Source organism: Pan paniscus, chromosome 12 (genome assembly GCF_029289425.2).
Source record: "Pan paniscus chromosome 12, NHGRI_mPanPan1-v2.0_pri, whole genome shotgun sequence".
NCBI classification, from domain to species: Eukaryota; Metazoa; Chordata; class Mammalia; order Primates; family Hominidae; genus Pan; species Pan paniscus.
The window spans coordinates 84,452,542-84,472,908 of NC_073261.2; the positions used below are offsets into that span (position 1 = coordinate 84,452,542).

At 46.9% G+C, this 20,367-nt stretch overlaps 1 long non-coding RNA gene across 1 annotated transcript; it reads left to right on the plus strand.

Annotated features, from left to right (window-relative positions):
• The first annotated feature begins 307 nt into the window (after positions 1 to 307).
• Positions 308 to 19,660, plus strand: LOC100970614 (putative uncharacterized protein LINC02898). The gene is made up of 3 exons (XR_004669797.3): positions 308 to 1,355; positions 6,773 to 6,849; positions 15,727 to 19,660. It is a non-coding gene; the product is annotated as a putative uncharacterized protein LINC02898 (long non-coding RNA).
• The last annotated feature ends 707 nt before the right edge of the window (positions 19,661 to 20,367 follow it).

The following is a 20,367-nucleotide window of genomic DNA, read 5'->3' on the forward strand; positions in this document are numbered from 1 at the left end:
GCTGCCTACCTTTCCTCCCCGAGAAGGCTGGCAGCGGGCAATTTGCCTGGCTCTTCTCTCCTCAGCACAGCTGATAGAAGCCACTGTGGACCTCCTAAATTCTACCCCCAGGAAGCCCCAAACTCCACAGCCTGTGGCTTCACAAGCTTCATCCTCAGAGCTTCCTGCAGCCCATTCACTCATTCATTCTTTCATCCAAGGAATGTTTTACTAGCTCCTGCTATATACCAGGCATCCATGGGATGGCCCACCCTCGGGATACATCAGTGAAGAAAACATACAAAGACCCCTACCCTTTTGGAAGTTATACTTGAGCAGGCAGAGACAGACAATAAATGGTAAAAATAATAAGTAAATTATGTATTATGTTAGAAGGTGATGAGTGCTAAAGAGGAAGGGGGGTTGAGAGTGGTGTGTGTGTGTGTGTGTGCGCGCGCGTGCCTGTGTGCTTTGCAGTTTTAAATAGGATGGGTCATGGTAGGCTTATGGGGAAGGTTTCAATTGAGCAAAGACTTGAAGGAAATGAGAAAGTGAGTCACTTTCAAGCAAGTCACCCAGGTCAAGCCTGTTCCAGAAGAAACAACTATAGCAAAAGCCCTAAGGTAGGAGTGTGGCTGGTGAGTTCGGGAAGGATGGGGCCAGTGGGGGCTGAATGGAGGGAGTGAGTGGGAGATGAGGGGGACCCCATCAAGTGGGGCCTTGGCTTTTTCTCCGAGAGAACTGAAAGTCAGGGCAGGGTTTTGAGCACAGGCAGGACATGGTCTTTTACTAAAGGATCTCTGGCTGCTGGCTGAGAACAGACTTTACAGGGTCAGGTAGATGGAAGGATGGAAGATGGGAGACCTGTCAGAAGGCTCACAGCTTAGGCCTCTGAAACTCCAGCCCCAGGTTTTCCCATACCATGTTCTCTGGGCCTGCCAAAGTGCTGAGCTCAGGCCTCAGAACCAGGCACAGAGGCTTAGAGTCTCCTGCAGTCCCCTTTCTCCCAGAAGGACCAGTATATATATTTTTTATTTTTTTTATTTTTTAAACAGCCAGAGCTCACACATGGTGAGGATGTCCAGACCATTATTCCTCGACTGGCCCTGGAGACCCCTCTGCAGCCCCTCCCAATCTCTCCCACTGACCTACGGACCAGAAGGCTGGATTTTGCAATGGAAGGGAACTTGCAGGCAGCAGACAGCTCTGCACTGTCCCTTTGATTTTCCTCAGGCACCTCTGAGAGGGAGACACACTCTCAGCCAAGTACCCAACAAGGGACATGAGAAGGCTTCTGCTGTGCAGCTGCCAGAGAAACAGGGGACAGATCAAAGCAGGAGAGGACCAACATCTGCGGTAACCAAAGCAAGGACAAGGTACAAACACATTGAATGAATAAATAAGCAGATGAATGATTGATGGGTGGGGGGAATGAATGATTAATGCATAAATGAATGATTGATGAATAAACAAATGTATAGCCTGGAGCTGGCTCCTGCTCCCTGCTCTTTGGGTATCTTCTCTCCTGGGAACCGAAGATTAAAGATGCTCCCGTGACCTTCACCTCTGGAATTCCCTGCTGGAGTTGGGATTACACCTGCTTCTGAGCCCAGAGGTTGGGGAGGCTTTGGCTTAGGATCAGTGGCCCAAGGCTGCAGAGATGTGCTGGCGGAAGGAGGCTGGAAGCAATTGGGGCTGGTCTGGAAGACCCCTGGGCAGCTTGTAGGTTCTGAGTGCGGAGAGCTCCAAGGATCTGAGAGGAGAGAAGGGTGTGTTGGGAAGAGGGGAAAAGGAGTGGTTTAGTTTTTCCTCCCTGTTTCCACACTGGACATTCTGCAGATGCTGGGCCTTGGGTTAGTCTCATTCTAGGGCCTGTAAAGATACAGAAGTCTGTCTCAATGGAGCATTTGACTGTATTATCCCAAAAGGCAGGAAGATTTCGGTAATCAAAATTGTCAGAAGCTTCCCCAAAAGGGGCAGGCTGGTGAAGACTTCAGCTCAGGCCCAGGCACTGGCACCACCCAGACGCTTGATGTGCCCCCACTTCCAGAAGTTTGTCTTACAGTATGGCCAGATCCCCGTGCCTCTGGGGGAGAAGTACCCTACTGGGGGAGGGTTTGAGGAAGCAATGTTTAAAGACCCTGGGTCACATGGCTTCACTTCATTTTGGAGAAGCATCTTACCTGGGAATTCCCATAGAATCTAGTTTGGGGCCAAAAGACTGCTCCTAAAGAGTGCATGTATGCAGTCCACTTTATGTTCTAGACTTTGATAATCATAATCAAAATGGCTTCCATTTATTGAGTGCTTACCAAGTGTTCGATGTTGGGTTAAGAGTTTTGGCTGGGCAAAGTGGCTCATGCCTGTAATCCCAGCACTTTGGGAGGCAGAGGTGGGCAGATCACCTGAGGTCAGGAGTTCAAGACCAACCTGGCCAACATGGTGAAACCCCCGTCTCTGCTAAAAATACCAAAATTAGCCATACCTGCTGGTGGGCACCCGTAATCCCAGCTACTCAAGAGGCTAAGGTGGGAGAATCGCTTGAACTTCGGAGGCAGAGGTTGCAGCGAGCCAAGATCATGCCACTGCACTCCAGCCTGGTGACAGAGCAAGATGGATAAAAAGAGTTTTGCATTCTGACCGGCATGGTGGCTCACGCCTGTATTCTCAGTACTTTGGGAGGCCAAGACAGGCAGATCACCTGATGTCAGAAGTTCGAGATCAGCCTGGCCAACATAGTGAAACCCGTCTCTACTAAAAATACAAAAATTAGCCGGGCATCGTGGCAGGCACCTATAATCCTAGCTACTTGGGAAGCTGAAGCAGGAGAATCACTTGAACTCAGGAGGCAGAGGTTGCAGTGAGCCGAGATCCCGCCACCGCACTCCAGCCTCGGTGACAGAGCGAGACTCTGTCCAAAAAAAAAAAAAAAAAGTTTTGTATTTGCATATCATTCAATTGTCTTATGAACCCTGGGATGTCCCTCATTTTACAGATGAAACTGAGGCACAGAAAGGCTAAGTGACTTGCTTAGCCTTAGCATCATCCAAATGGATGATGGCCATTTGGAGTTGAAAACTGAAGGGACTTTTCCTGAGGTCCTACTCTAGCAACTGTGCTGAGCTTTCGCTCCTCTAGCACAGAGATTCTTAACGCTTTGGGGGCTGCAGACCCCTTCAAGCAAGTGATAAGAGGGTCCAGCCTCTTCCTCGAAAATGTACATTTTACATTTTGCACAAGTGCATTTTCCAGGCAATTTTGGGGGTCCACACAGGCATCCTGACCTCTGTTTTAGGTATTCACTTTCTGCAGTGACTGTTTTCCTTTCTCATAACCCCGAGGGCACAAGGCAACCCTCAGGGCCCCCAAAATTACCTCAGTAGGGAATGGAATCAGACAGGACAGGTTAATCAATGAAAGCTCACCTCATGCTCCTTCCATAATTGCATTCCTGCCTTTTCATCCTAACAGACAGCACTTAGGTTAATTACATTCCAATAAGGCTCCCAGGTCTGGGGCCTCTGGAGCCTGCCCTGGAACCTGTTGACATGCCATCTGCTTCCAGAGGGATTCTGGAGACCAAGGCAGCCTTTTAAAATTCTTCTCAGTTTTTTTTGTTATAAGAGAGACAAAGGACCCTGTAACAGATCTCATCCAAAATCCTACTTTCTTAACCCACCCACATCAGCCCTGAAGCTATGGAGGATTCTTTGGTCCCAGGATGTCTTTCTGAAGTCAAAACAGTAGCACCTGTTATTCCAAGTCCACGACCTTTGGAAATACCTGGCTTGGAGCGAGGTGGCCACAAATTGACAGTGCCAGCTGGGCAGAACCAGCTCAGGGCTGGAGAATTGAAAGGCTTAGGAGCTCCCTCAGGGGCTGGGTATTGTGCTGCCAGCTTCAGTCATTTATTCATAAGATTTATTGGAACCTCCCAAAAGGGTATCTACTCTTTGCAAAGAAAACCCATAATGCAAGGAAATATAAGATATACATTATAATATATATTAGGATTATATTATATTATATATTCCTAATATATGGGAATAATATATATTCCCATATATTATTATGTATAATATATTCAAAATATATATTCCATATAATTGATATATTGCACAGATATATATGTAATATTCCAGAAATATAACTTCCTCTAATGCAGGTCCATGCATTCTCCAGGCACAGTGAAGTTCACACAATTAACAGAAAAAGTGCAGGGTTCATGGTGATTTGAGTTTCACTGTTTCCCAAATAGAGATGGCTCCACTGCTTGCCCCCACCAAAGGAATGAGGTATAAAATGGAGAGGTCTGGTGTTTGTTATATGACTTACAGATGCCCCCTCCCCCACCACGGCCCTGGACACTTGTTTCCTGCAAAGAAAAGTTTCCTCTGGGACTCTTTATTCCCCTGGGTTTGAACCCCAAGAAGCCTTCCACAAGCCCAGCTCCCTTGGCCTGCATCCACAGGGCTGAGGGCCTGATTTTCTCATCCCTGCTGAGACCCCTGCTCAGAGGAAATGGCTTGTTTTGAGATGGAAACTTTCTTGCTGCATGAGGGAGAAGAGATGGAGTTTGGCCTACGATGCCATGAGTATTCTTGGGTGGTTAATCCCTGCTCCAACATTGTAATCCTTGTGGGTGATCTGTGGTTTAGCAGAAAGAGCATCGATTTTCAGGAAGGCAGGCCAGTGTTTGAATCCTCGCTCTGCCAGTCATGAGTTGTGTGCCACTGGGAAAGTCACTTCACCTCCTTGCATCACAGTTTTTTTCTCCTGTGTGTGGAGTGGGGAGGGAGGGAGATTTACTTTACAAGTTTCAAATTGAAGAGAGAAGCATGCCATGGTGTCTGGCATTCTATAAGTGATTTTCTTTCTTTCTTTTCCTGAATGAAGGCACAAACTTCTAAAACACTTTGCAGATGTCAGAAGGTACTATTAGGTTTTTCTTTATCAGTGCACTTCAGCCTCGTCACCCTCCCACCCCATTCCAGTCTTCCTTCTCTTAACCTCTCCCCCTACCTACAGCAGGTAGTCTGAACTCCAAATCATAGCTCCAGGCTTTTCCCTGCAAATCTCACTAACAGGTTTAGCATCCCTCCTAGGCTTCATAGCAGCCGCCAGTGCAGCCTCAGAAATGGAGATGCCCACAGACAGGTCAATTTCTCCATCCCTGTCTCTTCTGGTTTAACAGCAGGGTCCTAACATCCAAGCCTGTTAGGGCTTCTTCACACTTACTATGGAGAGGGAGACTGCAGACTTTTCATGGCATGGGGTGGGTTATAAATGGGCATCAGCTTCCTGGGGCTGAGCAGGAATCAGTGGGTGGGAGTGTGATGCTGACTCCCCTCACTTCATTTGACCATGGCCATTGTGGGAATCACCACCATCATGCTCACCCTTGCTGCTAGCATCTAGCACCCAAGTCAGAGCTGTCTGAGCCTCAGGGAGCTAACCCCTAAGACACAGCAACCAAACCCTAAAGAGGACCCCAGACCCACCTTTTTTGGGTAGATTTTGCACACTTACAGGTGGGGTGTTTTAAATGGAATCTTGAAGGTGAGAGTGGGGCTGAGGCAGGGGGTTGGGGTGGTAAGGGGATAAGAGGAGGAGAGAAGGGGTCAAATAGGCCAGAGGAGATTAGGGATTTAATTAAACTGCCTGTTTGAGTAAGGGCTTTTAGGTGCAAAGCTGCTTTGCATGATAATGGCAGTTTATCTGAATTCCATTCTACTGAAGGAAGCTTCTTTTACACTTAATTACTGTGGCTCTTAAGCCTGGCTTTTCCTTAATGCCCCTCCCCAGGGTAAGGAGGGAAGCTTACCTCTTAGCTTCAGTCATGCTGGCCACTGTCACGGACAGACCCCTCGTCATCTATGCCTATAAGAGGCCTGTCTGTGAAGCAGGCAATATCTAAGTGACTGGATGGCCTTTAGGATCACCCAGCAAAATCAGGTCTGGCTTAAGGGGGTGACCCCTGAAGTCCTTTGATAGGGTTCCCCAGCCAGCAGGGGCAGCTGAGAATGGCTCTGGACTTAGGCTACTGAGACTTTTCCTGGGGTCTTCACTCCCAGAAACCCCAAACACCAAACAGGACCAACATTCCCCTGGTAGGTTCCTGCTGCTTGCTGAACAGCAGCTCTGGACAAGCACGGATGTGGTCGTTTAAGTGAGCTTGGTAGGGTCTGGACCAGAGGGACTGGCTGACTTCTCTGGGCAGCTTGCATCTTTGGTGGTGGAAGTGACTGCTTTTCAGGCAGAAGGACAGCGTTCAGTGTGCATCAGGACAAAAGGAGGAGTAGATGGAAAGCCTGGTAGGGGGAGCAGAGAGCCCTGATACAGAGAGGGGAAAGCCACGGGAGATGGAGACTCCAGCACACGAGCAGGGTAGGAAAGAGTTAAAGGGTTTGGGAACTCCTGTTTCCAATCACTTGTCAGCCAGCTTTGCTCTCAGCCTTATCAGCAGGGATAGGGCCACGCTGGGAGAGGCTCTGAGCGCTCTCGTTTCCAAGCTCTTCCCAGACTCCCAAGCTCTCAGTGTTCTCATTACCTTCTAAGGGCTCCTGGCTCAGTCTGGGGTGAGGGCCACGGGGAGGGGGCTGGAAACCCAAACACATTTAATGGAGTAGAGTGTGAGTTACTAAATACAGCCCGGGGTTGGTGGTGAGGCTGTCGAATCTCAGTAGTAAACCCTCAGAATCCAACTGTCCCTCGTCCTCTCCCCTAGTGCAGGTTGTGTCTTTGCTTTCATTCAACTAGAGCTAAAACTCTTTAATGTTCTTCCCTTTTACAGTTACCCTGAGTCAGAAACCTTCATTGTGTATTTGTGCAGTTACTTTTGGAACTCAAGTAAAGGAGTTTACATGTCAGGTAAAGATGTCTTGGTAAGACTTGACCCATGTTAGCCTTTTGGGAGACATAGTTTTAGTTCTGCCATCTCATGCGGTTGCTACCTACCCCTTTCAACCATTAGGTAATTTAGTACACCTGCTTTCTATATCTTCATTCAAGTTATGGGTTTAAACGATGTTGCCTGGGAGAGGGCTGAGGGCAGAACTATTGGTCATGCCAATATAGATTGTCCTCTAGACCTTGACATCAACCCATGTTTAATATTTTTGGGGTGTGGATACTGTTATTAAACCAACTACTAATTCCTTATATTGTGCGTCTCTAATTTATAATCCACCAAGGATCCAGAAGGCTGCTATGAGAAAAGGTATTAGTTGGTGCAAAAGTAATTGTTTATTTTCAATGAAAATAATGGCAAAAACCGCAATTACTTTTACACTAACCTAATAAAAGTTAAAAGCACCTTTCTATAATCCAATACACTTGGTCCCATGAATCTCCCTAATTTGCCATTCTTGTGACTCTGCTAAAGAAGAAAGTAAAGTTTACATGGTATTTTGCAGTAGATAAGAGATGTGAATTCAAGTATAAGCATCATAACCACATTTTTGTAAGGAGCAAGAGTTGCCTGCCAAGAAGAACAGTGGTATGCATGATGGGGATGCCAGAAAGCTGGGTCTTTAAAAGAGAACTGACCGGCCAGGCGCAGTGGCTCATCCCTGTAATCCCAGCACTTTGGGAGGCCAAGGTGGGCGGATCACAAGGTCAAGAGATCGAGACCATCCTGGCCAACATGGTGAAACCCCATCTCTACTAAAAATACAAAAATTAGCTGGGTGTGGTGGCACGTGCCTGTAGTTCCAGCTACTTGGGAGGCTGAGACAAGAGAATCGCTTGAACCCAGGAGGCAGAGGTTGCAGTGAGCCGAGATCACACCACTGTCCTCCAGCCTGGTGACAGAGTGAGACTCCGTCTCAAAAAAAAAAAAGAAAAAAGAAAAGAAAAAAAAGAAAAAAAGAACTGACCTAGGAAAGAAATGGGGAACGAATGGGGATTTAAGTTAATCAAGAGAAGAGATTGGGACAGTAGTTTGTAGGAAAGGTGCTACCTATTTGGCGGGCACAGGGTTCTGTCCTGTGACTGCAAGAATAAACCTTGGGCAAGAACCAAGAGTATCCCCTTATGTACAAGCCACAAGGCCTCAGTTCTTCCAGGTCTGGAAACTCCAGAGGTTCTGAACACAGGCTGTTTGGTGCCTCCGTGCCCCTGCTCATGTTGCTCCATCTGGAATCCTTTTCCTTGCTGCCCACCTGGTGAACATCTGCTCATCCTTCCTTTTCATTGCAAGTCTCATATCCTCTAACAAGTCTTCCCTGTCTCCTCCTCCCCTCCAGTTCCAGACTTCCCAGGTACAGCTCACTACTCCCACTGTGACCTTTTTTTCCCTGTACAGACTTCTGCATTTGCACCAAAATCATTTTATTACATAGAGGTTAAGGTCACAGAGCTTGAAGTTCAGAAGACTTAGCTATTTAGCTGTGACTTTGCCTCTTACTATAACCTTTCTAAATCTCAGTGTCCTCATTTGTAAAGTTGGGATAATAATAAATACCCACTAGGACTGGCATGAAGAGTCAATAGAAAATGAATGCAAAGCACTGTATTAGTTATCTATTGCTGCATGGCAAATTACCCTCAAATCTAGTGGCTTAAACCAACGATAAACACTGTTTCCTGTCTGTGGGTCAGGAATTTGGGAGCCGCTTAGCTGGGTGGTTCTGCCTTGAGGTTTCTCATGAGGATGCAGTCGCAATGTTAGATGGGACTACAGTCATCTGAAGGCTTGTCTGTGGCTGGAGGCACTGTTTCCAAGATGACTCAGTGATATGGCTATGGGCAGAAGGTTTCAATTCCTCGCTGGCTATTGGTGGGCAGCCTCAGTTCCTCTCCATGTGGACCTTCCCACAGGATAGGGCTTCCTAAGTGTCTTTACCACATAGCATCTGGAGTCCCCTAGAGTGAATGATCCAAGAGAGAGGAAGGTGGAAGCTGCATTATCATTTATGTCCTGGCCTCAGAGGTCATGTACTGTTATTTCCATAGATCCTATTATTTATACCAGCCCTAGTCAATGTGGAAGGGTGCTACACAAGCATGTGAATTTCAGGAGAAGATCATTATGGCCTATTTTAGAGGCTGTCTACTACAACTACTTAGCTCAATGTTTATCAAAAGCATATCATATGCAGGGTGCAGTGGTGTGTGCCTGTAGTCCCAGCTACCCAAGAGGCTGACGCAGGAGTGTTGCTTGAGCCAAGCAGTTTGAGGCTATAGTGAGCTATGATCACGGTCATTGCTCTCCAGCTTGGGTAACACAGTGAGATGTTGTCACTAAAAGAAAAAGCATTTCATAAGGGCTTAATAAACAGTAGCTGCTATTATTAATCCATACATTTGTATTCCCTGCTAGAAAATAAACCCTTTGAGGGCATAGATCATGTCTTGGGCCTGTTTGTACCTCAAGTCCCTAGAGTAGTGTGAAGCATACTGGTAGTTTTATACTAAATGCTGATGGAGAATATATGAATGAAGGCTTAGAGAGGGCTAGTCTGGTGGCAGGCTCAGAGTGAATGGGGAGAGAATTCACACCCAGATGTTAAATAGGATTCTGTAATTCAGGTGCATATCTGGAATTACCAAAGTGTGTAGAATCAGGATCTGAGAGTTCCTCATATTTTCATGCTTGAGTACCAAGGGTGTTTGATACCAAAACAGTAGGCAGGGCAAGGGTAGCTCTTATGACTCTCTTTGGAAAACAAGCCGTGAGCAGAAATTTGGCAGGGAGCAATGGTCCCATGATCTAAAGAGTGACCCCACGGATGTTTAATTCTCTGGGCCAAGGCAGACTTGGGAAGCTCTTGATATTTTTGTCATACTCAAACTCTTATCTTGATGTCACCTCTGTCCTTCTACCGGGCAGAACAATTTCCCTTTCTAAGAGACTCTGATGTACATTTCTTAGAGTTAATTAAGAAGTGAACAGAGAGTTTCATGTCAGAGGCCCGCCCGGCTACTGCCGCCCTTTATGCAGGAGAGGGTCTGAGTCTGTGAGGTAACTGATACTCTAGTTGAGATTGAGTTTCCAGACGTCTAGCTCACATTGGAAGCCTTGCCCTGCTCCTGGGCTCAAAAGTTCACTGATTGTCCTTTTTCTACAGACAGAGCCCTCTGTCCTTACCAATGCTGTGCTTTTTTTGCCCCAGTTTCCAACAAGAAGCCACTCCTATGAGGCTGCAGCTCCAGGAGCCTCAGAGACAAAGACCAATGGAAGAGCAGGTGTCTTCTCAGAGATTTTCCCATGTAGATCACATTCCCACTTGCCGGAGGTTCCGTTTTTTCCCAGTTCCTTGAAATCCCAAACAAGTGACTTTACTTGTCTTTTTCTCCCTTTCTTAAAGCTAAGACAATGCAGGGGAAAATCTTTTTCTATCAGGGTGGAAGGAGCTTTGCACTGAATAATATTTTGCCTGTGGATAATAAAAAATACGTGCATATCTACAATGTGCATGTCTCATGCACATTGTAGATGGGACAGAACCATAGGAGACATATGATATTTGAATTGCCTCTAAACCAAACAAGAAGCAGGCATGGTGGTCTGCACCTGCAATCCCAACTGCTTGAATGGCTGAGGTGGGAGGATCGCTTGACCTCAGGATTCAAGGCTGCAGTGAGCTATGATTGCGCCACTGTACTCCAGTCTGGGTGACAGAGTGAGACCCCATCTTGAAAAAACGAAAGGAGAAATAAACCAAACCAGGTCACCACAAGGAAATGTGAAAGGAAATTTAAAATGCTTATTGATTGAAATAAAAAAAATACGACAACTGAGTCTGAAGGAAACAGTGATATGTCAGGGATCGTAGTAATTCAAGGCAACTGGACTCTGGAATGACCCTCATCTTGAAAGAGCTTTTTAAATTGTGTTTATTTCACTTTCTATTAGGATTTAACCAGAAAGAGAACATTTGTAATAAAGGCAGCATTGGGAAATGTGGCCAGTGGGAGAGTTGGGGGCTTGGGTGTATGAGGAATTCTTTGGGGCATAGGACTAAGGCAATAGAGCTGGACCAATACAACTCTCTTGTTTTTCAAATTCCACCTCTATTAGCTACGGAAAGAATTGTGTCATTCTTGGTAGAAAACCTAGCCAAAGTGTTCCCCTGGAGATGAAAACACAGAATAAGAATTTTAAGAAACCATTTTTTGGGGGAGTCAAAAGAATGTTAATGAGACAATTGATTAAGTTATACAAAGAAGTTAAAAATAAAATAAATACTATGTCCAGTTGAAATATTTCACATGCTCCCCTAAAAACCCAGCCCAAAACATAACATTGAGCTTTCAGAGGGGAAGCAGGGAGTGGGACACAGAAAGAAACCAATAAGGGAACAGCATGGAAACCACACTGAGGAAACAGAACTTTTAACCAATGATTATTAGAAAAACAACAGCAATCATTGATTAAACAAATTATGGTTCTAGGAAAAGGGGCACAAAACAGTCAGCCTTGGGAAGACTGCCATGTTGGGTAAGCTCTGAGTTTTAGGCATGACAGCTCTCATTTCCTGTGCAATTAAGAACATTGTTCTTTGGGTCATCTCAGTCAGTTGACAATCACTTTTTGAGCGCACACTATATGCCAAGCTCTGTGTTAGATGTGGTGGCTATAACACCTACGTATCTTTATAGAGACGTAAAGCATGCTCCCTGCCTTACACAAATGCCCATGGTATGGTGAATGTGATAAGGCATAATAATAGCTAAAATTTACTGAGCACTCCCTATGTTTTAAACACTTTACAAGCACTATAATCCACTATGAGAACAGAACTATATGGTTTTGGTCACATTTGTATCTCCATTGCTTGGCACATAGGTATTCAATAAATATATTTTTAAAATCCTTACAGCAACTCTATGAGTAGGTATCATTATTACTCCCATTTTACAGATGAGAAGACTGAGGTGCAAAGAGATTAAGCACTTGTTTGGTGTCATAGTTAGGAAGCCATGGGACAAGGATTTGAACCCAGGAAACACTGCAAAACACTACACAATGCTGCCCCTTGATAAGTACATGAGTAATCAAAATGCAAGACAGAAGGTAGAAAGCACTCCAAGGGAGATTCAAACAAACTGCCTTAGAAGTTCTAGACTCTGGCAAGGAAAGGGGACAGTGAGAAGGGGAGGATCCTTGGAAGAGATGGCATTTGAGTTGGGTCTTAAAATGTGGGTGAGATTTTCTCAAGGGGGTACAAGGGGAAGCATCTTTAAGATGAAGGAAAGTCAGGAACCAGCACTCAGAACTGGATAAGTGAAAGGTATATTTGAAGACTTTTATACTTCCAGTTTGCTGGGGAAGCAGCCCTCCTCCATGGCAGCAGCAGGAGATTATCTGGAGTGGGCCGGAAGTGGTAAGGAGCAGGGCTTCTTGTGCTGTCACCGCACAAGGGTTGCCTGGTGATTCAGCAGGTCCATGGCGTGGACCCTGGTGATGCCAAGGCAGCTGGTCTTGGACCACACTTGGAGCAGCTGAGTTCTAGAGGGCTTTGCTTTTCTGGCTAAAGGGTGTAGACTTTATTTGGTAAGCATAGGGCTGCACAGATGGATTTTAAAGCAGGAAAATAAGGCTTTAGAAAGATGGCTTGGTGGTAGTGGTATAAGATGCCCTGGAGAAAGTTGGGCTTTGGTTTCTTTTTTTTTTTTTTTTTGAGACGGAGTCTCGCTCTGTTGCCCAGGCTGGAGTGCAGTGGCGTGATCTCGGCTCACTACAAGCTCTGCCTACCAGGTTCATGCCATTCTCTTGCCTCAGCCTCCCGAGTAGCTGGGACTACAGGCTCCTGCCACTGTCACTGGCTAATCTTTTGTATTTTTAGTAGAGACGGGGTTTCACCATGGACTTGATCTCCTGACCTCGTGATCTGCCCGCCTCGGCCTCCCAAAGTGCTGGGATTACAGGCGTGAGCCACCGCGCCCGGCCGGTTTCTTTAGCTCCTAACTTACAACTCTCAAAGCTCAGAATACTGATTCAGTCAGGGTCCACACAGGAACAGAAACCAAAGAGATGATTAACAGAGATCATTTAGCCCTTGAATTTGGATTGTCATTTATTCACCAGAGCTGCCTAGAAACTGTTCTTTCTCTCTCCTCCAAGACCAGCCAGAAGCAAAATTTGTCCTTAGTCTCTAGTGGTTAGAAAAAGAGAGGACATATTGCCTTGACTTTGGGCTATCCTGATGGGTCTGTTCAGGTTCAAACTGGCCTATCACCCAGCTCACTCTGGATCACTTTTTCACGATTGGCAGATCTGCTTGGGGAATGAAAAATGCTGCTAATATCAGCCTGAAAAAAGTATCATCAGGAAATTAAATCTGTGGCTTAAAAATCCCACACTGCTTTCTGGCTCTGGTCTGTCTCCCAACTGGGATCTCTCCCTTGGCCCAGAGGCCTCCTTCCGGCCTCCTCCCCCTCCTCTGGTTCTCCCACCCGCTGTCTTCCCTCCCACAGCCTCCCCTCCTCCCCCTCTTCTCTTTCTTATCCTATAGGACCTCCGGCCTGCCTTTTTTCTTCTCTCTGGGCTCCTCCCTGGTGACTTCAAGCTTCCCTTCCTGTCTCCAGGCTTCTAGCTTTTCCCCAGCTCCACGGAAGCATCTGTCTGTCTCTCTTTCACTTCCCATCAGGGAGTCCTAAATGCTGAATAGGCCCTTCAGACCAGGCCCTGAAGGGGACTTGGCTGGGGCAGTGGGGGGTGGGGGGTGCTGGGGACCTGCTGAGGCCATACAGAAGCCCATTGATAGGCAGCCCTTCCACACAGACAACCCAGTCCAGTCTCCATGGCTCCAGTGGAGAGAGGTGTCCCTTGAGGTGGTGGCCAACATCCCGGCCACCATGAATGACCTCAGTGTCTTCAGTGGGCAGGGGGACCTTCATTCTGTAGCCTCCAAATCCTTCAGGCCAATCAGTTCCACCATGGGTGTTAATATATTCATCTTGAAAATAATTTGTCAGTACATCTCCATCAGTGGTGCTGATTTCATTAATTGGAAGAATTAGCTCTTTGTGGCCAATAGAAGTATATGGAGCCAAAACACACGGAATACTTTTCCCCAGTGACCCAGAGACCCTTGGACGAACTCCTGGGTGCCATGAAAATGGATCGTTTTGCAGAAAGAATACCATTGGATGTTTATTTAACATCACTCTCCATCCCCCCAAAAAGACCTTCAAAATGCTCTCACATCTGGCTGCTTTTCTTCTCTCACTTTTTTGTGCAGAGCCAGGGCAGGGAGGAAACTTCATCAGTCTGAAAACATCCAGCAGCAAAGTGTAAATTAAATGTGCAGAGAGGCCAGGGGAAGGGGAGTCTTACATTCTGGGGGTGGAGTAAGACTGTGTCCTCACCCCCACTCCATACTGGCAGAGCTGGTTTTTTACCCTGTGTCTCCCATTAGGAGCTGTGTGACCTTGGGCCAGACACTTAACCCTTCTGAGCCTCAGTTTCCTTCTGGTAAAATAGGGAAATAAGCACATACAGGGCTGTTGGAGGGCAAAAGGGAATAATGTATGTAGACTGTATGGCACATAGACACTTGATTGATGGTAGCTACTATTGTGGTTGCTGGGATCAAAACCAGAAGAGAATCCCAGCTCTTCCCATGCCTCAGAGACTCACCATTGCTGGCCCCATTCAGGGAGACAGATGGGCAAAAGTAAGTCCTATGGGAGGAGACAGATGGATAAAAAAGAGTGATCAAGGGGATCGGATGGAATGACAGGTCAATGGGGTAACAGGCAGATGGAACATCCCATGGGGAAGGCGGATTTATGACAACCCAAAAGAGACCTTGAAAGATGGTGTCCCATAGGAAGGACAGATGGATGAAGGTCCAACAGGGGAGACAGAGAGATGACAGACCAAACAGGAAGGCAGATGGATGGCAGTTTTATATGGGGGGTGGGCAACCCTGTGATTGGGGGAGAACAGATGGACAACATGCTGACGATGAAGCCCGGGCTTCCTGTTTAGTCTCTATTCCTCAGGCCTGGACATCCCTGAATTCATAAGAACTTTGGGGCTCTGTGAGGATGAGAAAGAGAGAGAGAGAGAGAGAGAGAGAAAGAACTTCACACGGCCTGAGAAGATGTGAAACATCAGGGTCAGTCTGGCCTCTGTTCCTCCCTCCTCCCACAGCCCCTCCCTGGGTGGCCCCACAGATAAAGGCTTAGCCATGATGATGATGAGGAAGAGGAGGAGGGACCAAACTGCTTTTGGAAAGAAAGGGAAAATAAAAACTAGCTAAAAGTTTTATTTATTTAAAATAAAGGCTCAGTTATGCTTGACTGTAAACACGCAGGCCCATCCCTCCCTCCCTGGCTCTTCTTGTGGCAGAGGGCTTGGACCACACAGTGAGCTGGGGGCAGGAGGCAGAGAGAAGGCCAGTGTAGGCCGGGGGAAGGGGTGGGACTAGGGTGCCCCAGGTGTGGGGAGGGGAGAGAGACTGTGGAATTCAGTGACCTGCTGAGCACAGCTGGGTTGGGCTGGCTAGACCCTCTGGCCCTGGCTCCTGGTCCTTCAGCACACACCATCAATAGTCCATACGGCTTCAGCCCCACTTGCAGCACAACATGGGGAGGCCACAACATGGGGATGCCAGGGACATGCACACACACACACACACGCACAGGTGTGCAGGCCTTTCTCTCAACTCTGTCTCCATCTCTTTGTCAGAGATAGCACAGTGGAGTCCTCGGGGAGGTGGGCCCAACTCCAGCTGAGTCATATCTTCTATTTGAACTAGAAATCCTACCTGCCTTTTGTCCTCTTTCTTGCAGGTTCCACCTGAATTCCTTCCATGCTTTTCAGCGACTGAACCATTTGGGTGGCCTGGAAGAGCCTGTGAGCTCCCTGGAGAAAGGAGACAGTGTGGATGGAGAAGAATCTGGAGTAGAGACGAGTCTGGGGACCCTGCCTTTCAAGTCTTTTGTGTGAGGGCTGCGTTGGTGGCCCAACTAGCCAGGGAAGGGCTATGGTATGCGGGGTCAGGCGGGAATAGGCAGGAAATGTTTGTGATAAGAGGCTTTGCCTCTTGCAAGCTCCTCTGGTTTCCAGACCCAGCTGCAGGATAAGGGCCCAGGAGCTGAGCAGGGAGCCTCAGAGGAGGCTGCTGCAAGAGCCAGCTCTTGGGATTTCAGCAGGCAGAGTTGCAATCAGAGGCCCCTGGGGTCCCTGAAGACCATGCCTGGGGATAGAAACGACCCTGGGAACCCAGCCAGGGCTGCCTTCCTTTGGGATCAGGAATTTTCAATCATACTTCAGAGGGCCAAATCAATCCCTTAAGAAAAATAAAACAAAACAAACCCCGGCCTTGTTAATCCAAGTTGCTGAGAGGGTGGGAACTACAGACTTGACCCCCCAGGGGATTTCATGTGCTGGATTGGTCCCAGTTGGAGCCATTCATTAATGTTAACCAGCAGAAATGGAAAATGGAAGGGTGCACTGACAAAAGACCAGGCTGGAAGCTCTGAGAAGGAATCTATCCCAAAGGGATCATCTGCTGGGGATAAATAGAGTCATCGAACAGTGTGTCATGCAGGCATTTGCAAAGCTTGGTGCTCCTTAGATTTCCAGTGTCTCCTCTTTGCCCAAGGCCCAGTGACTCCACCATCTGTGGTTGACTTGGCCAGCTCACAAAGGAGCAAGATGTGCTTCACAGGAACACCCCATGAGCGGGGATGAGGCTGCAGGCCACTCGCTATTGTACCAGCTCCCCTTCTTAAGGATTAGCGGCTTCTATCTATCCCTGGAGGCTGCACTGTAAATGCCTGTGTAATGCTAATTTGTGGTTGGCAGGAGATTGATTGGGAAGGAGCAGGACAATGGCAAGAGGAGGCTGAGCTCCCTCCTCCTCCTGGTGTAATGGTGTGCTTGCATGCTATGTGTGTGTGTGTGTGTACGTGTGTGTCTTCTGGGAGAAATGTAGCAACAAGCCCACAGAAGAGATGATTATTCAAAGAGAGGAAGAAGATTTACTCACCGATGCCCAGAATCTGAAAGGCATGTCTGGAGTGGAGAGATGGAAGTCTATGAAGCACAAATCCAGGGAGATTTTTTGATGGGAGTAAGTGACAACCCATCACTCTTAACATATTCTATTCATTAGAACCAAGTCCCTAAGTCCAGCCCACGCTTAGAGGAAGGGATTACATGGGAGGCAAGAATCACTGAGAACCATTTCGGAAACTGCCTACACTTAGAAAAACACTTCAAGAGCTCCCGGCCAAGGGCCTGGCATGTAGCAAGTGCTCAAGGAATTGTTACTTGGACCAGTGACTCTTCTAGGATGTGAGCTAGGTTTTCCCATAGTGGCCTGGGTCTCTGCTGTCCCATCTTTATTCCTGTTGGCACTGCTGGGTTTTCAGCAAAGGCTTTTCCTCTGACACTGGGAGGTTTGTGACTAGGCTCTCTGGGTGTGGGCCAGCAGACAGGATAGACGCTAACTTACACTCTTGCTGTCTTCCGAACAGCCTCTTCATGACCATGTGTGGTCTTACTTTGTGGTCAGTGTACAGATATTTTAATTTCCTGCTCACCTGCTCAGAGGAGGATCTGATTTCTTCTTGCATTTATTTTTCTCTCCGGCAGCCTGTGGACAGGTATTTCTGTCTGACCATCTGGTAGCCATTCACCTTTATGGTGGCTTGAGAAAGGAATCAATTTCACTTGTTTCTTTAGTAATATCTGCCTCTTTTGACAGCAAGTTACCTTTATCACCTCTTAAAATTCTTACTATGTTGGACCTTCTGTTACCTTGGGGGCTCTTTCAATCCCCTAACTTTGTGCAACTGCATCTCCCTCTTTGGTTTAGCTTCTCAGGCCTTTCTTTTTGCACCACGGTTTAATACATTCCATATATACTTCTAAGTCTGCTGGTACCTCTCCCCACCCACTGCCTGCTGAGAGTGATGGATTCTTCCTGGCTGGACCAAGTCTAAAGTAATCAGAAAACAACTGAAAGAGGAAAGCTGACCCCTGCCCTCATCCTGCCCCTCTGCAGACTTCTTGAGGCCTTTTGTCTAATTGTGGTGGGTAATGTGGGCAGGGTAAAAAATGGGGAAGATAGAGCAAATTTTCTGGGCAAGAATGAAGGGAGAGGTGAGTGGAGCGTCTTCATCTTGCTCTGGTTTTGTATCATGGGTGTCTCCAGGGCCTACTGTCTCCTCTGAGACTCCTAGAAAGTGAGGAGCCATGGATTGGTATCCTACTAACAGATGGAACATCAGAGGCCTGTGGTAAGGAGTATAATAAGCTCAGTTCGCCATGCTCTGTTTTGTTTTTGTTGGAAGAAGTGTTGAAAAAAGGAGTGGTTATACACTGGCCTATCTAGCTATAGAATACAAACACTTAGGGTGAGCAGCAGGGAATGCCTTTTCTGAAAATGATGCTGCATGGAATGGATGATTAATTCCCTGGTTAAAATGAAGCCAGACTATCTTTCAGAGTCTTAAGCCTCCTCCCAATACCCTCCACATACTAGTTTCTAATTGGTTAATGAATATGGTCACTATTTCTAGGGCCTGTTGCTCCAGTGTAGTGGTCAAGAGTGTACACTCCTATTTACAATAGCAAAGACATGGAACCAACCCAAATGCCCATCAATGATAGACTGGATGAAGAAAATATTGTACATATATACCATGGACTACTATGCAGCCCTAAGAAGGAATGAGATCGTGTCCTTTGCAGGGACATGGATGAAGCTGGAAGCCATCATCCTCAGCAAACTAACACAGGAACAGAAAACCAAATACCACATGTTCTCACTCATAAGTGGAAGCTGAACAGTGAGAACACATGGACACAGGGAGGGGAACATCACACACCAAGGCCTGTCTGGTGTGGGGAGGGGAGGGAGAGCATCAGGACAAATGGCTAATGCATGTGGGGCTTAAACCTAGATGATGGGTTGACAGGTGCAGCAATCCACTATGGCACACATATACCTATGTAACAAACCATACCTTCTGCACATGTATCCCAGAACTTAAAGTAAAATAAAAATTAAAAAAAATTACACTGGAAAAAAAAAAGAGTGTGTACTCTGGTTAGATAGGGTTTGGTTTAGGTCCCAGCTCCTTCACTTACTAGCTATTCTTAGCTATGCTCTCAAAATTGTCACTTTTCTCATCTGTAAAATGGGTATATGAGGGTTTCTGTTTTCATAAGATTATTATAAGAGTTACACAAAGTAATAAATAAGAGATAATAAATAAATAAATGCATAGAGCGTCTAGTGTGTAGTAAACCCTCAAAGTCTATTATGTCTTCTTATCTCTGCCCCCTAAAACTTTCCAGCTGCCAAAGTCTCAAATTTTGGAGCTTACCATCTCTGCTGCACAACTTACTTGACAGGGACTATTTCTTTCTTCCCCCTCCCTTGAATGTTGAGCTGCCACAGTAATTGCATCGGATTACCCTCACCCCAATCTCCCTCCTAGACATTCTGTCCCTGGGACCTTGGCCCTGCTCTGTGCACCCGTGCTCCATGCTTTTCTCTGGAGTGTGAGCCAGTCTCCAAGTCCAGTTAGCATATCTCTGTGGAGTGTCCTCTGGGGGCCGAGGGACAGTCCGGCTGGGAGGTCTTACTCCTTATCATGGATGACCTCGTTGTGAACCTTCTTGAGGCAGTGGGGAGAAATGTAAAACATTCAGACAAGTTGTTATTTGTCATCCCTCTCGCCCACCCCTAAAAAGTTAACAGCATTTAACTCCCTCTCTAAAACACAGAGTTTAGTCAAAACCCTTTTTGTCTATAGACATAGAGAGAACGTTTAATTTGGCTCTGGAAGCTGTGCTGAAGAAACCACTCAGGAGGCCAGAGGGGATGTCTGTGGTGGGTCAGATCTCTCAGTGTGAGAGGGGGTTAGACGCGGAGACAGGGAGGAGTCAGTGTGGTCTGAGGCTCCACGGTGATCCAAGGCTGTGTCCACAGTGGCTCTGAGATGGAAGCTTCCTTGGTTTCTGCAGGACACCCTGGCAAAGCAGTGTCCCAAGAACAGTGTGTCATCTTTTTCATTTGGAAACTGAGACAGTGGTCTCCTATTGTAACAGGACTCCCCCACTCTGTCCTCTCTGAGCCCCATCTCAGGAGATTTTTGGCATGGATATCAAGGCAAAAATGGGTCGTTTTTTCAGAGAAGATGAATCATCTGCATACTCTCTTCAGAGGGAATTGGCTTTCGAAACCCAAATCTCTCATGTGATGTAAATAGTGAAACTGAAGGCCAGGATGTCAGGGTGTTAGGGAGGTTGGCTATGCTAGGAAAGCAGGAGTGCTGAGTCAGTGGACGGAGGCAGATTTTGATGAGTGTTGCGAATTACTGGTTTGGCATGGAACATGAAATGGCTTTGTACCAACTCATTGGTGGGGCAAAAAGGGGCTGGCACCAGCAGAGACCCTAACTGGCTTAGGTAGA